Below are 7,243 nucleotides of genomic sequence, written 5' to 3' on the forward strand. Positions count from 1 at the left end.
TATGGACTGGTATTAGAGCTGTACGAATCCCCAATAAAAAAGATTTAAAAAAAGATTTAGTGTATGGAACCCAATAAAAAGCTATGATCAATCAGACCAAACTTCAAGAAATAAGACAACATATTCCATTGGGCAAATCTGCTGCACAAGATCTCTTAAAGGTGTTGAAAAGCAAGAATATCACTTTGAAGATTAAGGTGTGCCTAACTCAAGTCACGGTGTTTTCAATCAGCTCATTTGCATATAAAAGTTGGACACTGAGTTCTTGACACAATAGATACATGTATGGATTGTGATAAGAGTTGTATGAGCCCCGGATAAAATTTTAAAATTCAAAAAAGAAAGTTTGATATTGAATAAAGAAGACAGAAGAAGAATTTATGTATCTGAATTATTCTCAAAAAGAATATTGAAAATACCATGAACTGCCAAAAATGCAAACTAATCTGTCTTAAATAAGTAGGCCAGAATGCTTCTTAGAAGCAAGTATGGTGAGATTCGGTCTCACGTACTTTGGATATATTATCAAGAAAGTCCAGTACTTAAAATACGACATTGTGCTTTGTAAGAAGAAGGGCAACAAAAAAGAGGAACATCCTTGAAGGGAGAAATCAACACAGTGGTTGCAAAAATGGGGTCAAACATAAGAATTTTGAGGATGATGCAAGGCCATTCATTGTGTTGTATATATGGGGTCACTATAAATAATTACCCACTGGACAGTACTTCATAGCGCCAACAATGATGGCAGTGGGTTTGGTTTGTTTGTTTTATATAGAGAAATCCAGATTTGAAATATAAGTGCATACCAATTTCCAGCAAGCCCAGTCAGACTCAGAGAGACAGTATGCTGGTGTTAGGTGCCACAGAGTCCGTTCTGATCAATAAAGAGACTATGCACAACAGAAGGACGCCCTGCTTGCTCAGGCACCATCCTCTGCTTCAACCCATTGTTGAGGAAACCGTATAGGCAGGGAAAAACCACTCCACAGGGTTTCTAAGACTATAATCTTTATAGAAGGAGCACTGAAGTACCATGGGATAGTGCTACTGTGTCTTACAATATCTCTATAATTTGAAATTGGACAGTAACAGGCTTAATTTTTGATTAATCATTAGAGAAGCAGACTGTTCCATCTCTCTCCTATGAAGCAGCTGATCGGTTTGAACAACTAACCTTTCGGTTAGCAGTTGAACACTTTCACCACTGTGCCATCAAGACTCTTTAAATACATGTGCAGGTAAACAAAAACACAAAACAACAACGCACTGCTGTTGAGTCAATCTCGCTCATAGCAACGAACCATCGCATAGAGTATACAAGGCTGTAATCTTCACAAAAACATATCACATCTTTATTCCGTGGCCAAATGGAGGCGTTCACCCATTAATTTTTTGGTTAGTAGTCAAGGGCTTTAACCATTGCATCCCCAAGGGTCTCTAAAATATAAACTTACATAAAACAAATTCCTCCTCAAATTATTCTTTTTTATCAATGAGTATGAAAATTATCTTAGTATGAATATTGTATTTCCTCTTATATACCTCCTAGCCACCTTCAACTCCTTTTGCATCTATATTTCTTCATTTGTTTTTTAATCCACTTATTTAATGAATATATTTAGCATGGATTGAAAGAAAATTTTTAAATAGCAAGATTAATAGATTAATCTCATGCCTTCAAAGAGTTTCAGTTGCATGGTAGAGAAACACACACTTAAGTATGAAAGATCTTTGGAAAATATAGAATTGTAGAAATTGTAGTTTTATTTGAATGGATGGGGGAGGCCAATTCTTAGCTAAAATTTAAGTGGTCAAGGGACAAAGAAGAGTGAATTATATGCATAACCCCATCCTAAGCTGTTTTTGGAATGTTTTTAAACATCTGAAAGTTGACATTAACATGACCAAATTGCATATATCACAGTCTTGACAAAATAAACTTAAACTGTTCACTGAGACATTTAAGTGAATTTCCATTTATAGAGTTTCCAAACTTCCTGAAACTGAACATGGCCTGACCTGCATTACTAAATATTCAATATAAGTGGAAACAATGTGTTATATGCCTAAAATTTATTTATGTATTTCCCTTTTCTCTATATTATTTCTAAGCCCCAATAATTGTTGATAAAAGAAAAAAGGATAAAAATTTATATACATCTCATATAAGCACATTACTTACTCTTAACTTTACAACTGATTTCGTACAAACTCTATAGCTTCTGTCAAGTAAAAATATCAAAGCCCTTCATGTTTTAACAGATTGTAACAGTAAATATGAGAAGGGGGTGAGGTCTGTCGAGGTTGCGCATGTGGGTTCATCGCTTACCTCTTCAATCCTATAATTTACTGGAGCCCCAACCAATGAAAGCAGAGTTCTGCTTCTCTAAGACCCACAGGCTGCTTGGAATTCAATCCTAACACCCATGCTTTCAGGAAAGTAAATGAGAAAACACGAAAGGACCTTAGATCCAGTGTCAGGGTCAAAATAATAGAACCAACGTTCTGTAAATAATCTTACTATCTGCTTTACTCCCTCCAATCTCTCTTAAAGGAGCCTTGGGAGTGCTGTGTGCCTGGTGAGTGGGAAACTGCCAACTGCAACGTTAAGTGACTAGATTACAAAGGATTTCATTTTTTGGTTTTGGGGGGAAGACCCTGACAAAGAAGGTAAAAGATGAAAGAGATGAGGTTCACACAGTCTGACATTTGTTTCCCATGAACTCTCCCTGCCTCAGGTATCACGAGTTTATGGATCCTTGTTGTTGCTATTGTTAGCTCATTTTAGTCTCAGCACAACCCTGGGTGACAAAATAGGACTGTCCCATTGTATTTTCTAGACTGCAATTTTCGCAGGAACAGAACATCAGATTTTTCTCCCACATCTGGGTAGTTGCAGATCTTAAGGAATGCCAACTTGACAGTGTATACCTGAATTCTCAGGGTGGGGGTATATGGGGGTAGCAGGGGAAGGGAGGAGACAACCTTCATCTGCCCACTGGCAAGACCTTAGTTATTTCCCTGTCTGCTAATTCCCCCAGCAGCACCTTCAGGTGAGCTGCGATCACGGTGACTTGCAGGCACTTTATGTTCATACCTAGTCCTCTGCCATCCATCAATTCTAGTTGCATTGAGGCCTTGCCTGTCACAACCTCTACCTCCAATTCCCAAAATCCTTGTCCTGATAACACTGCTGCTCAATGCATTTAGAATTACCAGTATGCAGAGCCTACTTTTGAGAAATGTACGTAATGCCACAAGAATCATTGATGCTTCTGGAGCTCCATGAACATATGAATCTATATTTGTGATGGTGTGAGAGTAATAGTAGGGGGGGGGTCTGTCAAGTTTGACTTCCTATGAGATAGTTGTAGCCGTAAAGGGTAACCAGTTACCTGAGGTTAAGTTTCTTGGAAACACTGCTTCGTCAAGAAGGAGAGTTAGAGACATGGGAAGGAAACTCAACGATGTATATTCTGTAGAGATTTACCTTAGTCTGAATTCACTGGAGTGTCTGGAACCCAAAGAGCACACATTATTCCATCACTAAGCAGGAACATGTACATGCTGTGTTCGCTTTTCAGTCAGTTGTAATAGGCTGGTGTGCTATAACTTCCCAGGCATCTCTGGGCTAGGCTGTCACACTCTATCTGCTGAGAAATACAGATGCCAGTGGATAAGATCAGGGAAAAGCATCAGCGGTTTCCATTACCAGCTCTCTCTCATGCCATATGCCTCCAAAGAATTATATTGGGGTACAGTTTGATTATGGTTCTCCCTCTACTGTGAAAACATAGGTGCTTAATTTCCACTTTCATGTGGTTTACAAATTAGGATCTCTCCATCTCACTGTTTTTTCCTTAGTGGCCTCATATGACAGTTTTTGCAATGAGGACCTTCTTTCTTCCATCAGTGCATAGACTTTGTTCATTATTTACTAATTAAAAATGTCAGACTGATTTCGATATATGTATTGTGGGAGGCATACAGCCCCTCAAAAACACGGGATTCGCTTGTTAGTCCCAAACAAACCAAGGAATGTGCTTTAGAGGAAGAAGAACATTAATTCCAAGGGAGGAGTCATAAAGGAGTAAAGCAGTCCGGCCTCCTTGAAATGAAAAAAAAAAATCTTACTTCCAATATGCACAATCTTTTTCACAATTAGAAAATAAAAACTAGACATACAATAGCATTGTCTGGATACTAAGTGATTTTCCTAGACATATAGATTCATATAAAAACGACTGAGTCCAAGTTTCAAATCTGTCTGGGATCCCTGCTGTAGTTGTTTATTGACAAGAACTAGATAGTAGTGACAAATTTTTCCATTTATAATTAGTTATAGTGACAGAAATGAATGGCTATTTATCAAAATCTATTCCCAGAGGACAGGGATAAGGACATTTCTCAGACCCTTTTTCTATTGAATGAGGCCATGAGACCCAATTTCTATTAATATTAAGATGTGCCATTTTCAGATCTAGCTCACAGAAAACATCCACATTAATTTCTCCATATTTGTTTATCTTTCCAGCAGAAACAAAAACTCCCCAAGACTGACTTGTGTTGAAAATAATAAAGGTATTTTCATCTTGGATTTCTAAATGAGAGCTAAATCCATCTTGACCTGTTAAACCAGTAGTTCTCAACCTTCCTAATGCCGTGACCCTTTAATACAGTCCCTTGTGTTGTGGTGACCCCATTCATAAAATTATTTTCGTTGCTACTTCATAATGGTAATTTTGCTACTGTTATGATTTGGAAACCCCTGTGAAAGGGTCATTTGACTTCCAAAGGGGTCACGACCCACAGGTTGAGAACCGCTGCCATATAGAATCCTTCAATAGTCAAATTCAGGGCTTGACGTTTTTTCTTCAGCTCTTTCAACCTGAGAAATGGTGAATGTGTTGTTCTCTTTTGCTTGTCTCCCTCCACACCTTCCCATCTTTCATTAGAATAGTGCACGCTGCCTTCGAGAGCTGCCCTTTGAAATGTTCTATCGACATCTTTTAAATTATTATTTCTTCTAATCTCCTTAGTTTTTACATGTACCAGACCAAAGTTCAGAATCTATTCTGACATTACATTTGGATATTTTTTCCTGTCTTATTTTTAAAATAGTGTTATTGCCATATAATTCATATATCATACAGTGCAATGTTGTTGTTGTTAGGTACCATTGAATCAGATTGCAATAAAAGCAACATCATGCACAAAAGAATGAAACAGCACCTGGTCCTGATCTACCCCTCTGTCGTTCCTCTCCTTGAGCCAGTGCTGCTGACATGGTGGCAATGAACCTCATTGAGGGGCTTCCTCTCTACCAAGGACTGGTCTTTCCTGACATGTCTAAGTATGTAAGAGAAAGCTTTGGAATCCTTGTCTCTGTAAGAGCACTCTGGCCTTACTTCTTCCAAAAGAGATCAATTTGTTTGTTTTGTTTTTTTATCGGGTCTTGGTACTTTCAATGTTCATCAACAGCACCATAATTCAGATTTATCTTTTCTTCTTTGGTCTCCCTTACTCAGTGTCCAGCTTTCCCGTGCATGTAAACCATCTGAATAAAAAATCACTTGGGTCAGGCATACTTTAGCCCTCTAGGTAGCATCTTTCTTTTTCAATACTCTACAGAGGTCTGGTGCAGCAGGTTTATCTAATATAAATGTCTTTTTTATGTTTATTGCTATTTCCATGAGCATTTATTGTGGATCCAAAAGAGACTAAGCCCTTGACAACTTCAACCTTTTCTCCATGTATCAAGATGTTACCTCTGGGTCCTGTTATGAGGATTTTGGTCTGATTAACCTAGATTTGTAATCCACATTGAATCCAAGCTGAACTGCTTGATCTCCATCAGCAAGTGCTTCATGGCTTCCTCACTTTCAGCAAACAATGTCGTGTCATGTGCATATGGAAGGCTGTTAATAAGCCTTCCTCAAATCCTCATGCTGTATTTTTCTTCTTCTAATTCAGCTTCTCTGACTATTCGCTCAGCCTAAAGATTGAATAAGAATATATAATTTAAGTGTTCAAAAATATCTGACTGTATTAGGGTTCTCTAGAGAAACAAAACCAGGACACTTATGATTTTATATAGATGATAGAAAGATACAGCATGAAGGAATATAATAGTTAATTAGTCCACACAGCAGTACAAAGACTCGGTTCAACTCATTTCCATGGAACAGTTAATATACTGGCAGCCCTTCATTTCATGAGGGCCACTGTGTCAAGGAAGAAGACAGCTGAGTCTTCTGTAGAGCAATGCAGGTAGTCTGACCACAGGCAGCAAATAGCAGGGCAGGTCTCCAACAGTCAACCAGATGACAGGATCTGACAGTCCCCAGCTCAAGCAATGTATACACCAGCACTGTCATGAAGCAGGTATCGAAGGAACCTCAAGCTCTAGGGACAGGTTCCAAGGGTTGGACCACCAATAGTGTAGATCTCATATTGAGGCAGAGAATCAGCCAAGGCAGCTACATGCTAGTCTGTTCACCAGAGAGCAAGAGAGAGATAGGTGGGGCTTACCGAACCATATATCTCTTTGCCCTCCTATCAAACTCTGACCTTATTAATCCCACATGTTCCTATTGGTCAAGTTGGCACAATAAACCTACCTATCTATACTTACCTGGCAGGACAGATACCATGATCACGAAGGTGGTTTTCCCAGGGTGAGGCTTATCCATTGCCCACCAGATATGCTGACCCCTGAGATTTCCCCAAATGTGGTAAACTCGGCTGCATAATTTGTGGTGGGAGGGGACCACGTTCGTGCTCTCCCCTGGCGGGGGGTGGGGGAAGCCTACCTATCACACTGACTACATTAATAACTCAATCATATTAAGGAAAATTATGCAGTCATAACTACAATCAATTTCAGGACGTTTTCTTCTTTCTGGTACTCATTATTATTAGCTCCCCATTCCCCGAGCCCAGTTTCCCTTGCCATGCCCCTAGGTAATTATTAATCCAGTTATAATCTCTAGATTTACCTATACTAGATTTCATATACAGAAACTCATACAAAATACAAACAGGACACAAACAAACAAACAAAAATTACATAGCAAAATAGAATAAAATCCCAATTGCAAAGAAAGGAGAAAATATTTAAATCCGAAACCATTTAAAATGGGTCAAAAGGGAGATCAAATCATAAGGAGTTACATTTTCACCTAACTTTGTTGTTGTTAGCTTCTATTTGGGTCTGTTACAACCCATACTGACCTTGTTC

At 38.7% G+C, this 7,243-nt stretch overlaps 1 non-coding gene across 1 annotated transcript; it reads left to right on the plus strand.

Moving 5' to 3' along the window:
• Window positions 1-6,629: 6,629 nt before the first annotated feature.
• Window positions 6,630-6,793, plus strand: LOC142455610 (U1 spliceosomal RNA). The gene has a single exon (XR_012785793.1). It is a non-coding gene; the product is annotated as a U1 spliceosomal RNA (small nuclear RNA).
• Window positions 6,794-7,243: the final 450 nt, after the last annotated feature.

This window comes from Tenrec ecaudatus, chromosome 8 (assembly GCF_050624435.1).
Source record: "Tenrec ecaudatus isolate mTenEca1 chromosome 8, mTenEca1.hap1, whole genome shotgun sequence".
Lineage (NCBI taxonomy): Eukaryota > Metazoa > Chordata > Mammalia > Afrosoricida > Tenrecidae > Tenrec > Tenrec ecaudatus.